The 16,680-nt window shown below is 35.6% G+C and overlaps 2 protein-coding genes across 4 annotated transcripts in view; one reads left to right on the top strand and one right to left on the bottom strand.

Annotated features, from left to right (window-relative positions):
• Spoon (A-kinase anchor protein spoonbill) overlaps positions 1–16,680 on the top strand; it is a 177,214-nt gene that overhangs the window by 127,310 nt on the left and 33,224 nt on the right. The gene's annotated exons all lie outside the window — the stretch shown is intronic.
• Positions 1–16,680, bottom strand: part of E75 (ecdysone-induced protein 75) — an 89,855-nt gene that overhangs the window by 71,794 nt on the left and 1,381 nt on the right. The gene's annotated exons all lie outside the window — the stretch shown is intronic.

Here is a 16,680-nt window from a genome sequence, read left to right as displayed (position 1 = left end):
CTCCGCCACTTCCTATCTACTCCCCGTGACAGTAACCCAAATCCCACGAGTACGTCCAAAGTGATCGTCGCGCGCACATTTTGGGGTCAGTAGACGAAGAGGAACCGAGGCAGCACGTGTCGCCGACTAACCGTTGTCAGGGTAACGACGACCTTGTCCCGCGCAATCAGCCCCGGAATCCTGATGCCCTCTCTTCCGGTATCTTTACCAATCAGCGAAAGCCCGCCATGTGGCGATAATGCTTGCTTAACGTCATCATAACGTCGAAATAAACTCGTTTCTATTCTGATAGTGGCAGTTCAATAAATCGGCCAGTTATGCTGACTCGTCGTTCATTTATTTGTTTTCTTATTTATTGGAAAAAATTGTTACTTTTAAATAGCTTTCAAGAAATATCATACATGCTTGAATTAAACACTTTTATAGAATATTTTTAAATATTAATATAAATATAAATATATAAATATATAAATATAATAATTGTAAAATGAGTATATAATAAAATAAATAAAAATGAAATTATTACTTTTTATTTAAAGACTATAATATAAAATCTAAAATATGAAATCAAAAATATCGCAATAATTTTGCCATTAAATTTTCTCTAAATAAATTACAATTCATATTAAAATATACTATATATATACAAATACAAAATCCGTGCAATGCATGAGTAGTATGGTGTGCGAGAAAAAAAGATTGCAAAATTCAAAACGAATAACGTCGCACGTGTCTCCAAGTGGAAGGAACAAAGCATCATGATCGAATTAGGAACCGTCTTTGTTCCGAGACGCTTTAGGGATAACGACGAGAGTCAACCGACCCTTGCTTCGCTTCAGGGTCGCGAGGGTTCCGGATCCTAACTCAAGGGAGAGAGATTGCGTCTCCGTCTGGAGAACTTTGGAAATTAGGACGAATAATTTTCTAAATTTAACGTGAATTGTTTGTATGTGTTGGAAACTTCCGTGTCAACCTGTTTAGCTTTTACTTAATGAACTGTGCGTCTTTCATTAAAATAATGTCTTGACATATTCTGACATCGCTTTTGTAAAAATAAACCACGATATAGTGATTAGTATCACAGTTTTTAAAATTAATGCGAGAAGAAAGAGATATATATGCATGATGCGTTGCTTTAAGGCAACATTAAAACAGAAAGGATTAATTAAAGGATCTTTTGCGACAGATTTATTAAGGCTTTTTTGGACCAAAGGTAATGAACACCCGCATCTTTGTTTGGCATCAGCCACTTCGTTTTGTCGGTGCAACCGCGCAACGCAAGTATGAGGGTGCATCGTAAACCTTCCTATAAAAGCCACGCATCACGCAAGGGCGAGTGTTGCAAGGGCCGAAGGTAGTTTTACGGTGTATTCGTGTAGTCATAGCAACGTACCATCTACCGTCCAATCAATAAAGTGCAACATTCAGCTCTCGTACAATAGGATTGATATAAGATTGATTACTTTCATTGTTTTCCAGTTTATCTTACGATTTTCGATATCTTGACATTAAGATCACACAAACAAAGCGGGAAAAATTGCATGGCGCCAGATAATCTTATCTAGAGACTGTCCATAATTAGCCTTTTAATCTAAAAGTAAATCTGGAAATATATAAATCTTTCATTTTATAGATCTATGTAATTTTCACCATGTCATATATAAATTTAAGTATTCGTAATAATAATAATAATTAGGAATAATTTTCTTTTAATGTAATAAATATCTTTAATAAATAGGAAATCAATTAAAGTCTCATATAGATAAGATTTGCGATCCTCATGTCAAGCAATTATTCTGAATCAAATCTTTGTAATCTTCCAAGGAAAAATGATAGACGAGTTTTCGTGCGAGATTCATGTCGTTTTCTTTCAGAATGATTGCAATCGTGATAGCTCTCGATCGGTCGAGACAGAGGGTGGAAAGTAGAAACGCAGCTCTCGGGTGGGCGTTGCAAGGGTAGTTTAGTGGCGGTCGCTATGGAAACCCCGAAGAGCCGACGTTCGCTGCACCCTCGTCGTGGACCTTGAATGAGAATCGAAGGGCATGCCATAGACGAAGGTACAGCGAATTCGCGAATGTCTACTTTTTCTTAAATTCGCCATTTATGACTTGAAGAAATCTTGAAATAAAAAATGAACATTTTCTCATTTCTTACAATACTAATCTTATAATATTAAAAATCTTTAGAGATTTATAAAAAGTGTGATGTAGGTTTTCAAAAATTTTATTTTATTATTATATCAGAAGAAAAGGTTTTAATTCATTATTTGGATTAAAAATTATTTCAAGTGACAAGCGCTACTCCTATTATTACAGACTTAATTAGGCAGGAATAAAAAGATGTAAATTACTTTTATCCGGGATGCTAAGAAAACATTCTTACTGTTAAGGATTATACTTTTCCCTAATTTGGACGCAAATCGCCAATTTGAAAGCGAGCTCAGAACAGTCACAGGCGATAAACGTGTTCTCATTTTTTATTACATCGTGCGAATACCGTAGTCCACTATTTCGCGGTACCGAAGAATCCACGGAGGTCTTTTGCCTCCTCGGAGGGATCGACGTCCCGGTCACCGACATCGAGTGCAGTAACCAAGGAGTAGGTTATCCGCGGACCTTCACCGCACGACAAGAGGTCGAAGACCCTACGGTACCTTCGTTGAATGATCGATTTATTTTAACCCTTTCGAGTTTCCTCATCGCTGTTGCGGTATTAAAAATTTTTAATATAGTAACGAGACAAAGAAAGAGAGAAAAACAGAGGGGGGGGGGGAGGAGAAAGAGATCAATCATTAGAAATAAATTAATGTAAATAATGAAAAACACTTTTATCTTATATCATAGTCAAAGAAATATAAAGAATATATGCGATAAAATTACAGTACAAATTTTAATGTGCAAAATTTCTTTTATGCTAAAATGATAAAGTATATTTTTAAAATTAGCTTCGTTAAAATTAGTTTTATTATTGATAAAATGTGAAATTATTGTAACATTGCCGGGCACGAATTATAAATCATAGGCAGACTTATTGAAAAAAAATCTAATTTAATTTCGTACGCGGAATTTTGCGAAACTGCATGCGAAAGTAGAAAGCAAGCAAAAGGGCGTCTCGTGCGTCCCTAGATGGGGTCTCTGTCCTTAACAGCGTAGGTCGAGGACCTTCAACGACTCGTGCAGCCTTCTATCGCTCGTCTCCTCCTTCCCCTTTCTCTGTTACCTCTCTCCCCTTTTCTCGCTTATGCTTTTTGCAACTGCCTGTCCGATCAACTGTTACCAGACTAGATGCCGACGCGAGCAATCGACGATAATTGCAAACTCGGTTTCTTAATATGATAAATTACGAAAAATCCATCGTATCAATCGATTTCACAATTTGAACAAATTTAATCCGGATTATAAATTGTGAATACTAAAATTATTCTAACACGCACATACACATATATATGTCAGAGACCTACTGATACGAGCTTTCCATAAAATGAATGAACCAAAGATGGCCCATCATAAGAACGGCGTTGCAGCAGCGAAAGAAATCTAATGTAAATATGGCGATCGCTGATTAAGCGTCATAAAAAAATGTCGTTGCATTATATCGCTACAAAGAGTCTTAGCAATTCAAATGGTGACCACCGACCGATGCAAATTGCGACGTGCACTCGGAGCTCTATATGTATTAATGGGTCAGTGGCATCGCGCGAACCTTGTTCGAGCGTTGCACTTTTGCAGCGCTTTACCTCCCTCGCTCTTCTTGTCTCCCTGTTCTCAGCATTTCTTCTATCGTTGCCAATCTTTTTCTCTGTTTCTCTTTCTCTCATTGTCTTATACAGGGTGTTATACAGGGTAAAAAGATATGTCAAAAATTTAAGGAGATATTCCTCACACCTGAAGGATGAAAAAATGTTATATGGACATAAGTGCGGAAATGCTTATTTCAGGAGTTATGTTGAAAATACTGTTAGCTGTATTACTTACACAAGGAAAAATTTAGGATTAATTATTGTAGACGACAATCGTTTAATTAGGCTTATTTACATTTGGTTTTAATGTAACCTTGAGTATGTTACAATAAATGTTGAAAATGTTCACCATTTTCCTGAATACAAGCAGTGATACAGTCGACGCATCGATTCACGGACACGTTCAAAAATGCCTGGCGTACAGCGGATTGTCTCGTAATCTGCAGTGATACGGTCACGAAGATCTGGAATATCACGCACTGGTGGCATTTTTGAACGTTTTCAACATAACTCCTGAAATAAGCATTTCCGCACCTATGTCCATATAACATTTTTTCATCCTTCAAGTGTGAGGAATATCTCCTTAAATTTTTGACATACCTTTTTAGAACACCCTATATATCAAGGACTTATTACTTGCTTAAACTGAAAGTTGATAATGTTGAAATACATATATATATTTTAATATTTCTTAATATTTGTTTCATTTTTTTTAAATTTCTCTCTCTCTCTTTCTATTAAATATAATAATCAAATATACTTTTTTTGAAGATATGAAATAAAGCATTCAGTAACAGCCATAATAATCATGCGACTTCTGCAGCAAAAATACAGAAAAAAAATAAAGATATTTTACACTCATAAATCAAGTTGCTCATAAATCAAACCTAAAGGGGCCCAATGATTCAAGGCGTAAATAGCATTATTGTTTTATAGACTGTCTGATTCGTGACGGGGAAAAAATACTGACCTCGGTTCACTATGAAAATGTCCTCGTTAATTTACAGGTCTAGCGTGAAAAAATTCGTCTTTATTGCTGCATATTCTCACGGATCACTGCAATGAATATAATACATCGAAAACAAATTTTTATGAATTTCATTTTTGTTTTTATAATATAAATATATAAATCTACTTTCTTAACATAAATTTATTATAAATTCCGAGCACATTTTTTGCTTTTAAAGATTGTATATCGAACTAAACTTTCGTAAAGTGATAGTTAATCTAATTATTAGAAGCAAAGTCGACGTAAAATCCTTTCGAGTGTCGAACATATCGAGTTTCTTATGATCAATAAAGATAGGGAATAGAGATATGTGAAATCAGGACGGTTCGATGACGGTTGCGAAGTCCGTATTGTATCCCCAAAAATAGACCTTTAACCTCTTTCGTATTTCCTCTATTTTTCGAAAAAAGATAAAATGGGGAAATCTGTGAAGGGGTTTCATTGGTTTTATCCGGGGCGGAAGTGCGAGTATTTCGATATAAGGCCCAGCTGCCGCCAAAGATTCATCTCAGGTAAATCTTTGTACCCTTTCGAATGTTGTATTTCGTAAATTCGGAAACCTTTCTCATGTATGTACGATCACGCCATACGTCGATCATCGCACAAATGCATTTTGTATTTTGAATTGAATCCTTCAACAGGATTTCGCTCAATGCACGAGAGACCTGCTATAGACCACGTTCGATAAGTAAATAAAATATAATAAGGCATGATATATAATAATATTGCAAATATAATATATTTTTATCATATTATCGAACAATTCAGCATCTTATCAATCATCAGTTAAGGAAAGTAACTGTATCAAACTATAGTGAATTCCATTACGAGGAGTTATATTATTCAAATTCGTTATAGACGAAACGCCGGAAAGGATTTTAGTTCTGCATCTAGGAACGTAATAACGGTTGTTACAGATGGACCTCAACACAGAGTGCACCCTGTGGACCTTTACTCATTTTCCATTGCACCTCATAAATCAAGTGTTTGGAATTTATTTTTTACATAACGTGAAAATTTTAAATTCTCATATATATTGGCCCAAACCCTTTTTGCAAAACGGTTATAACTTTTTTTTTCTTCGACCTTCATGTATATAAGTTCGCGAAATTTATTGCGCTATGATTTACTGCTGACTCGAAAGGATGTTAAAATTCCGGAATTCAGAATAAATAGGTCATCTGAAAACGAGAAGAACAAGATAGATGAATAATAAATTTAACTCGAGGGCAGACCGGAAGAGGAAGCGAAAAGATATAAATGTATTTAATTTTTCGTAAAGGTCGTAAACGTTGTCGGTTAATCACTTTCTTCACCTCTTCCATTTGTGTCAAGCAGGGTGATAAATCTGGTTGCCTTTTTTTTTGTCCCTACCATCATGTTTGTTATCCACGAATTATTAATCCGCTCCTAATCGCGTTATCGCACGATGAGATTGGTCCTCTGTCGGAAGGAGGCAGTTTTTTTGCGGAGGAAAAAGGTTCCGGCCGCCTACCAAAATAAAGAAGGGTAACTGACGAGGGATGATTCGCTTCCTTCTTCAAGGTAGCGGGGGTGGTTATGCGAGCGTAGCCAAGGTCGGGGACCGGTAAACACAACCGTTTCCTTGGTAACTATCCCTCGAGATTGTGCAACCTTGGAGGAACTCGTAGGATTTGGAAATCTTTCCTTGAGGCAGCAAACGCGAATTATACTTAAATGAGGAAATTCCGAATCAATTGTATACTTGAAAGTTTTTTATTATCAAGTCGTTAAACAGAATCTGAATATCAAGAAATTATGTAATTTTATAAAAGTATGTAAAAATCCGTTATTTATCGGAGTTATCTCACGAATGACTCGTTGCTTATCATAATCGGTATCTCGTGTCTTCTATATATTCTTTTCTGTCGTCGCTTTTCTTCCTTCCTATTTTTCATATCGTATATTTATCAATCCTCCAAGTCATATTGATGCGACGTGCCTTATTTTTTCTGAGATTTAATAAAATCGGACGTGATGGAAAATTGTCGTCTTTAGCCGATAGATTCCGTTTTTATCTCATATATATTTTTTACATTATATACATAATGTTCTCATAAATTATTTGGAATAATAAGTAAAAAAGAAAAATACGTAACACATACAGTTACTAAAATACAAATACATTCGATTACATATATTAATGTTCTTTTACATTATATATGTATCACAATTAATAAACATTATGTAAATAATATTAATACATCTACATTTCTCTCTCTCTCTCTCTTTCTCCCAACGTTAGACATTGCTCGATATGTGAACATGACTTCTCGATCACCCTGTACACAGATAAAGCGAAGTGAGAACGTAAGAAGAACCGGGTTCGTTTACCCATAGTTATCGCAACAGGACTCTTTCGGACATAATCGCGTTCTTGTCTCGTGCAATTCTTTTTGCACGCCTCGACATGCAACGTTCAGCTTGACAGCAAAAGCAAAAGCGATCGTAGCTAATATCATTCATCGAATAATTTTAATCCAACTCTCGGCTTTTATATTTACTTTAAATCATGGGAAAAATAAAGTACTGTATAAATCTGAAAAAATCATAAATATTAATAAAATTAACTTTGTAACATTAACATATTTCTGTAAGATTTTAATATTACAATATACATGTATGATTTCAAATATATCTTCGATAAATAGTATTTTTCGTAAATCGAAATAGAGACGAAAATGAGAACGTGTTCATTAATTTGACCGAAGCCGTATGATTCAGGAAGCAAAGTTTTCACTTATCAGCATATAATCCTCTGCTTGCGGAATATTTTGTTGAAATCCGAGCGCGTTATTCGAACGAGCGGAAAGTTCGGAAACAAGAGCCGAAAACAAAGATATTCGGGCTGCTCGAAAGCGGAGCCCTTCAGCCGGCAGACGGGCCGCGTTCCCTTCGAAAGGGTTCGGCGATGATCGGGATGCAAGGAAGGAAGGAAGAAAGAGAGCGAGCGCGAGGAAGAACCGGGAGGAGAGAGGAGAGGTGATGAGGGCGAGGGAGGGAGAAAGAGGGAAACAGGGCACAGACGTGGAAGCGGACGAAGAGAGGAGGAAATAGTCGTCGAGAGACAGGGAGAAGAGAGAGAAGTCGGGTCCGTGACCGAGCAGGATCAATGCACGACGCGGACCTTGAGAGTCCCTCCACCCTTCGCCCACTCTTCCTCGTCCCCCTCCTGTCTAACTCTCACCCAGCGATTCCGCCACCTTTCTCCCCGCGCTCGTTGTTTGCAGCCCTTGCACAAGCAGCGCGACGACGACGACGACGACGACGACGATGATGACGACAATGACGACGACGACGACGACGACGAGAGCGAGACTAGCCTGAGGATGGGCGGAGGAAAGGGAAAGACAAGCCCCCGAGAGAGAAGAGACGTGCAGATTGCATCGTGCACAGCACAGCTCTGTCAGCCACACCGACAACGCTGACCGCACTAGCACATTGCCGTTCGTCGCTGATATGCAGGCCGATGCACCGCCATGGCCCCATGCACGGCCAATGCTCTTTGAGATCTGCCGAGGCACTAAAAATTGCATTATTAACCCTTAACTGATATAATATGGACCTCCTATACGATCTCATGCCCAATTAGTTACTGAAATCGCTGCTGTTCGAGAGATCGGCTGCTTTCGTCTTCTCATCACGTCTCTATAAGAATATCTCTTCCCTATATACTTTTCTAATATTCAATTAATGAATTTTTTTAGCTGATGCTTCTAGTTTGTATATATTGTATATTGTATTGAATAGAAATAGGTAATCAATCTTTCGTAAAGTATTATTCCGCCAGGATACATAATCCTATTTTTCGAGATACATATGCGCATAAACTAGGAAGTTACATCAGGACAGCTGCATTCTGTTGCACTAGGTTAACCCTTTTCAAAATTGTTGACCAATTCCACGGTCCCCTATAGAGGATATTTACGTAAATTTTCGCCAGAATGACGGAATATCTTTCATGCATAAATTCGGCAGCTGGACCGACATTCGACGCAAGCGCTAAGATTGAATCTCTATTGAGAGATTTACATCTGTTCGAACCCTTTTCTAATTGTAAGTCAGGTAAAAGTTTGACAAGTTCTAAACTGACAATCGTTTCGCAAATATCTGCCGATGACTGAAGGACATCAGCTGCTCCGGAAATGATGATACACCGCAATTATATGTGCTAGATATACTTTATATAGGAGATACCTTATATATGCTAAATATATGGTTATTTAAATTTAAACTTCATTATATAAGGTTTATTAGTTATTAAAATTATTAATGTGTGCGGGCACAAAACACACATGTATCTTTTCTTATAAAAGTCAATATATGCCCTTCTTGCAAAATAACAACATATGTATGCAAATTCGTTGTATAAAATCGATTACGTGGATATCGATATGAGAATCTTACGCATATATGTATGTAAATTCCTAGCTCATGAAAAAATAAATGTGTGGCAATAAATAAAATGATAAAAAATGTATAATGGACGAACAAAGTAATTTCTTTTTTTTATCTATTTAACTGAAATACAGTTGTATTTTTTATGCGATCCGATACATATCTTTTTCTTTCTTTTCCATTATATTACGTAATTCTAAAACTATTTTTATGTCTTCAAGAATGAAGAGATTTTTTTTAATAATATAAAAGAAATATAATTAATTTAATTTAATTTTTATAGTTTTTAAGTTTGAGAAATATGGTTTAATACAATAGCACACTTTGCATCTATAAAGGGTGAAAATGTAAGAGAATTTAAATATTAAAATGCTTTACCGTAATAAATTAATCGTCAGTTTTCTAGATCTGTAGCCGCTAATACAACGTCAAACATTCTCTCGTTCCCACGCCACTCATGTTTACACTATGAGAATTTGACACTAGACATTCAGAAATACCAGAAAGCGTGAGACTTATATGAAAAAGGCACAAATTTTATAATTTAATTTTGTCAAATGACTATAAGTAAAAAAAAAATAAAATAAAATTAACGCGTAGAAGAGTCAATTCACCTTTTAACAATATGACCTGATTCGCAATTGATCTTTCGTTTCTAGTCATGGCAATCCTTTCATGTTCGGTATTTTACAAGATTGTGGGTATTCAACAAAATTTCTCTATAACCCTTCCGTTGGCTCACAAATAGATTTATGCAACTCATGCACAAGACACCAGTCCGATTGTGGGGATGCGTTTACGGATGCATCTGCCGGGATCGGTAAGACGAGAACGCGACACGCGCAGTGTAACGCGAAACCCTTTTTACACGAGCGATTTTACGTAACAGATGTAACGACGTAACCACGTGGCTGATCTCCCACTTTCATTTGAAAACACCGGAAGAGGACAAAGATTCAACGTAAAACGTTTGATAGCATGGAAATATCAAGTTGTGTGTATGTTCTATATTTACAAAGGAGAAACATAAAATCTTGGTTTAGAATAATAAAAATATATAGCATAATAGAAATATACATAAATATAAATAATTATTTATTACAATAATTCACTAAGTAATAACTAATCTAAAGTTTTCAAGAATTAAATTAATATGTTAATTAAAAGATTAAGAATTTTAATACGACTAAATTCTTTTATATTGTACATCAAAAATTTATTAAATTTGTAAATTGCATTGACTGATAGTAAAAGCTATATCCTCGCGAAATGAATTTTTTCTTCTTTCGAAACCTTGAAGAGTCATGTATGGATATATTTTAGAGAGCTTAGAGAAATCAATCGTCATTTTTCGGAATTTTTGCCTCGATTGAATATCAATTATTGCAATATAAAAAAATTTCCATTAGAAAATATCTATTGTCGTTAACATTCCTTTCATCTTATTTTTACAAAATAGATCGTTTTCAAGCGAGCAAAAAATCTACAAAAAATGGTGCGATGCATAATCTTGATATTTCCATATAAGAGAAATATGAAAGATATGTATAACATGCCCTCAAACATACAATGATTAGAAAATGCATTCATCATACTTAAATTTATTATATAATTAAAAAACATAATTATTATAGTAATAATTTTAAAAATATCGTATATCAGTTATACAATTCTACAGCTACTTTTCTTACAGTTTCTTAGCCGACATGCACGCGAGGGGCTCTTAGTTACTTCGCGAGCGTATTTGTGAGACGAGTTAACGCGAAAAGCGGCAGCGCACGTCGAGTGCATTGCACCCCCGTCCGTCCCGACGGGGGTTGGATCGATCGCGGGCGTTGGCGCCGAGGTCACCGGCTCGCCTTGCTCGGAGTAATGACCCTCACCCAGTGCAGTGCAATGGCATCGGCGAACGGCACCTTTCCTGGGAAATCGCGGGGGTGGTTGTCGTAGACGTGGGTGCCTCTACGTCGTCGACGCTATGCAATCGCCTTGTCTCGAATGCGGCGACGCAGCGAGGAAGGGGTAAAAACGCGGTTATCGGCGCTGCGGGGGTGGTACTTCCACCCTCTCCACTCCCTACACCGCCACTGATGTTGATGAACCCCCAGCGCAGGATCGCTGGGACCTTAAACTTGGGGGAGGGAGAGGGGGAGGTCGATCATCGAACTCAACCTTCGCAGTGACCGCGATCGCGACACGTTTTTGCTTGCTTTCGCGCGAGAATGTTCAGATGAAACCGTTGTTTTCAGACTAGAAACTTGAAGATTTTAATTAATTATAAACTTTCCGCTCACTAAATACATTGAAATTAAATACTTCAGACTTTGCAATTAAATAAATTTTGTAATTATTATACTGAAAAGAGTCTTCAAAAAAAGTTATATTAAAATTGAAATATCATGATTATGTGTGAGACATTCTATAATTTATACACGTACTCTCTAAAAGTGAATCAGTGAAAATATCACTAATTTAAACAGTAAAATAAGATTTCACTGAGAATCAGTATTTTACTAATCTTCAGTGGAAACGCTTACTTTTTTGTTATTTTATCTTATATCTCACTGATTATAGTCAGTTAAAATAAAATTCACTGTAAAACCAGTAAATTTTACTGTAAAACCAGTAATCGCTAGTTCGTTCGTTTACCGCTACTATCTCTCTCGTATTTAATTTTAGTCATAAGAATTATATAAAGTTTGCAAAGAGCGACATTTAAAATTAGAAGTATTATTTCGATTTAATTTCTGATACAATCTCAATAGAGAGGCTTCAGATATTAAATCGATCTTTATAAGTCGGACAAATAAATGTCTGGCGACTTAATGAAAATTATTCGTTCGTTATCTATTTAAAATAACAAGTTCAATATGCATGTAATATAAATAAAATAAAATTTTTAATATAATAAATAGTAAATATAAATAAAATTTTTAAGTTTATATGAAACAGATAGAGAGATGAATTGTAGTTTAATATTACTGACAATAACGAAAGAAATATTACTAATATTGAAAAATATTACTGATTAACTGATTCTTTCAATAAAATATCACTGATTTACAGTGCTGTACTTATAATTGCTGTAATAAGTGACTATTTACTGTTTTTCAGTGATAATACACTGATTCACTTTTAGAGAGTATATTAGCGTCTCGAGGCAATAATCATACAACTCAAAGGACCTAGACTTGAGATAGATTGAACAAAATTTCGTGCCCTTTGATTCTTTTCTATGCAACGGATAAGAAAACGCCAAAGCAATTATCGCGAAGCGATAATTACTAAAATGATATATGTAAAGTCACCCTTTCGAGTCTCACCGGAAGTTTGCCATCGCGACAGAAAGTCTCGGTTACTTGGGAGTCGCGCAATCACCTCCCTCGCTCACTTTTCGCGGAAATGCGACTTCGCATAATGCGAATCGAAAAGAGGAAGGGGGAACGTTGATGCGGTATCACATGCAATAGTGACCGCAAGGGAGAGTGACTGGGTCATTCCACCCTGTTTTCTACCATCTAGCGACCGAGGGTCATTGCGAGACAGCGAACCTTTCGAATGGCCACTATCGCCAATGTCCTGCCACTTTCGATCCACTTTTATAGAGGAAATACTAACATAATAGCGCGGTAATAGCATCAAGAAGGAACACAATTGAAGAACAACTCGCATGATATCGGATCAATACAAGAATAATATGCTGTTCTTTTTTGAAAAATGTATATTTTTATCCTATTTTCAATTATTTTCTCTTCAATTAAACAGGATGAAATTATTTTATTTTTTATTGAATGAAATTAAGTGAAATTAAATTGTAAAGTTTTGTGAACCTTTGGACGTTGTTCAAGTTTTATCTTATATATATCTTAATTTTGAGTCAGAAAGATAAACTTTGAATTTCTTTAGAATTTAAAACGATATAATAAGCTTCTTATGTAATTCTTTAGATAATTCATTGGACATATATCAAAAAATTAAATAAAAATTAATTTTTCTTTGTTGGCAGGAGATTTTCGTATGATATGTTTACAATAAATTTATATTTTTTATTACGATTATTGATTATTATTCCTGAAATATACTATATCGAAGTTGAATATTATAAACTATAAATCGAATTGATTGATATGTTACATGCCAATAAAATTCTACATTATACTTATAAAATTTTATTATGATCTTGGAATAAAATTATAATTAGGTGCATATTACACACATAAACTTTTTATTCAAAACTAAAGACGATAGAGCAAAAAACTGTCAAATGTCTGGTTTCATTATACAACGATAAGATATTGCGATAAAAAGTAAAAAATATTATATCGCTTTATAATCGTAATCAAACGAAAAGTGCAATCGCTTAAATCTACTTAAACTTTCGAGCTGTTATCGGGGCAACAGGAAAATTTGACTTGAAATAAGACATCTGTAAACATGATATTTGATAAATTTTGATGGAAAAGCTGTGAGAGGGCAAATGTACTTTATGATAAAAAAATGTACAACAGTTTTTATTAAATAAGTAAATTTGATTCAGCAACAAAATTCTTTTTAATATTACTTTTTAATATTAACTTTTTAATATTAAATAATTATTTAATTATAAACTTTGTACAAAGAAACAATGTCTCGATATTTATCAGAGAATAAATTTGTAAGGTCGACTGCATAACGTTTGTATTTAAGCTATTTCCGTGCGTAAGGCAATAAATGGACGCATCGTACTGAATATTGTATCGTAATGTTTTTCTTTTATTATGAAATATATATCTGACAGGAAGAAAGTTTAACTTATCATTTTCAAGGAAAAATACATTTTTCTTCTAAAAAGCCCTATGTTCGAGAGACCTTTAGGTCTCAGATCTAAACTGTATTTGCCCTTCTTATCATAGCGCATACCACACGCGGGCACTTGATGCACACATGTTGCGCGCGCGTGAGACACGCACACGCGTACGCACAGACAGACCTTGGCTGAAGGGTGTCTGCGTCCATGGTACACGTTGCGGGATGCGACGAGATGCACACCCTTTGATATTAATGTCTCTAACGCTCGATTAGATTCTATTGGTTTTTATGTAACGCACTTTGTTATTATAATACATTACTGAATATTAATTTTATTATCATATAATACTGGATTATCGAAGGCAATTTTTTTAAAATTATGTTAATGTGCTTTATTATCGACCAAAATTTGTTATTCTATCGAAAATAGTGTTGCTATAATCGATTAAAATAAAATTGTCATTTACTTTTTACTTTTTAAAAATAATACTCGTAGATAAAAGGGCAGGCATAGTTAAAAGGTTTTTAATTTTGAAAATTAAAGGAATTCGAGAAGATTTAATATTTATCAAAAGAAATATTTTCTATTCAGAGAAAATTCCCTTGTTCTCATTAGCAAGTTGAAATGTATGATGACACACCGAATCGTCACGTCACTGAGCCTTGGCCTCCAGTTAGGAGATAATACAGAACGTCGATAAGATGCAGACTATTTTAAAATATAACGACTTGACCCACTCGAGATCAACAAAAATCGGAATCGTTTGCATTCTCTCGTCTACCTGAAAGTCCTCTCCTAATCGCGTTCGGTCTACAATATAATTGTCTCTATATGGAATATTTTTAACATTCGAACGCACACGTTGTAGTAAAAATTGATTTAGATTATTTATTTTCATTCAGATCACGCATAAATTATGCAAGTCTAATTCTATGACTTTTCATGACGATCCAAATAAAATATAAGATATGTAAATTTTAATTTTGTAAAATGACGCTTTTCGGCAAAGTATCTCTTCGTTCTCAATATCGTTTTCACAATCAGTTTAAATTTCTTGTTGTCATTACGATAACGCGTAGCCTTGTTCAAGATCTTTCAATGTATTTTTACAATTGCGCGACATCGTCGCCGATTTATTTGTCTTTCATCGATTCATCGGCGACGAGAAATAATGAAGATTGTATATTATGAATCGACGACAAGTTTACAAAACTCACGCACTCATGCGTGGTCACGTAACGCATTAATTAACTTTCTAGAAGCGCGAATTGAAGGCGTGGATGCAATTCTTCGATAACACTGGGACCAATAAACTTGAATTTCCTAATTTCTAATCGGCCTCGATTTCTCTGAATAGAAAATAGTTTATTTCTTAAAAGGAAATTGCCTTATCCTTGTACCTAGACCTCCAATTTGTCGACCGCTCTAGCATGCAGCTTGTGTAATTTCCACGCGGTTGGTTCCGATTATGTCTCTGCGTATAAGATAAGATTGTTGATTCGCTGCACAATGCGTGTCGGCGGTCTTTCGGAATACTTTTCGATATTTCTCACGGTCAAGGTCGCGCTCTGCGTCACCGACGAATTTATATTTAGAAAGACGATTTAAAGAGCCGACTCTCTCTTTCTTTCGTATTAACATAGATCGTAGACGTCGCGGCTGTCCTCGAACTTTACCGAATTCCAATCCTCGTAGATGCGCAATTTTTTTTCGCGAGCAAAGTCAATCGCTGACAGCGAGACACGAAACATAAAAGAAAAATATGCGCGTCATAATCCTTTCACCACAGACAGCCTTGATCATTTGCCACCTCATTTACGAGGACAGACCGACCGTGTTCCGGGATTAAATTATCATGCAGGAAAATGATTGCTTGTTTCGACGTATAAATATTTTTCGGGCGTCTCAATTTGACATAATCTTCTTCCCGTCAATGTCATCTCTTCTCTTTAACTTCTTCCTCGCTCCATGTTCGATTGCGTTCAACAGACAACAGTGCTTAGCGGAACTTATCGTTAATGAACCTTACCAATGTAAACACACAGTCGTATCATCTGGAATATAAAACAGTTCTGCGAAGTCTGAGAGAGCGGTGATTCGCGCCAAAGAATTCTCCGGCTACATCCGACCAGTCGACGCCTCGAAATTTATGGCCATCGTTGCACCGCGGTATGCAAATTTTGTCCGGATCTCCCACAAGTTGGTCGTTTTTTAAACCGCTTTTTATGGACCGATGATCTCTATTTGTGCCACGAAACAGTACATAAGCCGCGCTTGCGTAAGCCGTTGCTCGTAAACCGAATGTGAATGTCTCGTGAAATGTGTATCAATGTGTGTCAATGTGAGTCTCGACGAACGGTGAAAGTCATCGTGTATCGGTTTTACGAGAGCGCACGTTTCATTATTTATTAAAAATGTTATGCATTACATATTTGTATGCATTACAAAATGTTTAATAATTATCTTTTCCTTATCGCAAATTTAAAAAATGCTACCATTTTTAAATCTCTTGAACAACTTTCCAACAATATTTACATATTTTTCTCTCTTTTAAAAAGTGGAAAGTCGGAGAGACATACAATAATATTGCATCTTTGACGCAAAGAATCTGCTAAAAATAATTTTTACAGGAGAACTTAAATATAGAAGCGGAAAAACGATTTTTAGAGCTCGTGTGGATGTTTTAGATTTTTGTGTATCTAGATACACACCACAGAATAC

The sequence above is a fragment of the Camponotus vicinus genome, unplaced genomic scaffold (assembly GCF_025532165.1).
Source record: "Camponotus vicinus isolate PSW18456_S1 unplaced genomic scaffold, iyCamVici1.0 SCAF_11, whole genome shotgun sequence".
In the NCBI taxonomy this organism is placed as follows: domain Eukaryota; kingdom Metazoa; phylum Arthropoda; class Insecta; order Hymenoptera; family Formicidae; genus Camponotus; species Camponotus vicinus.
The sequence above is the reverse complement of the archived record's forward strand: the minus strand, read 5'-3'. Positions and strand labels throughout refer to the sequence as shown.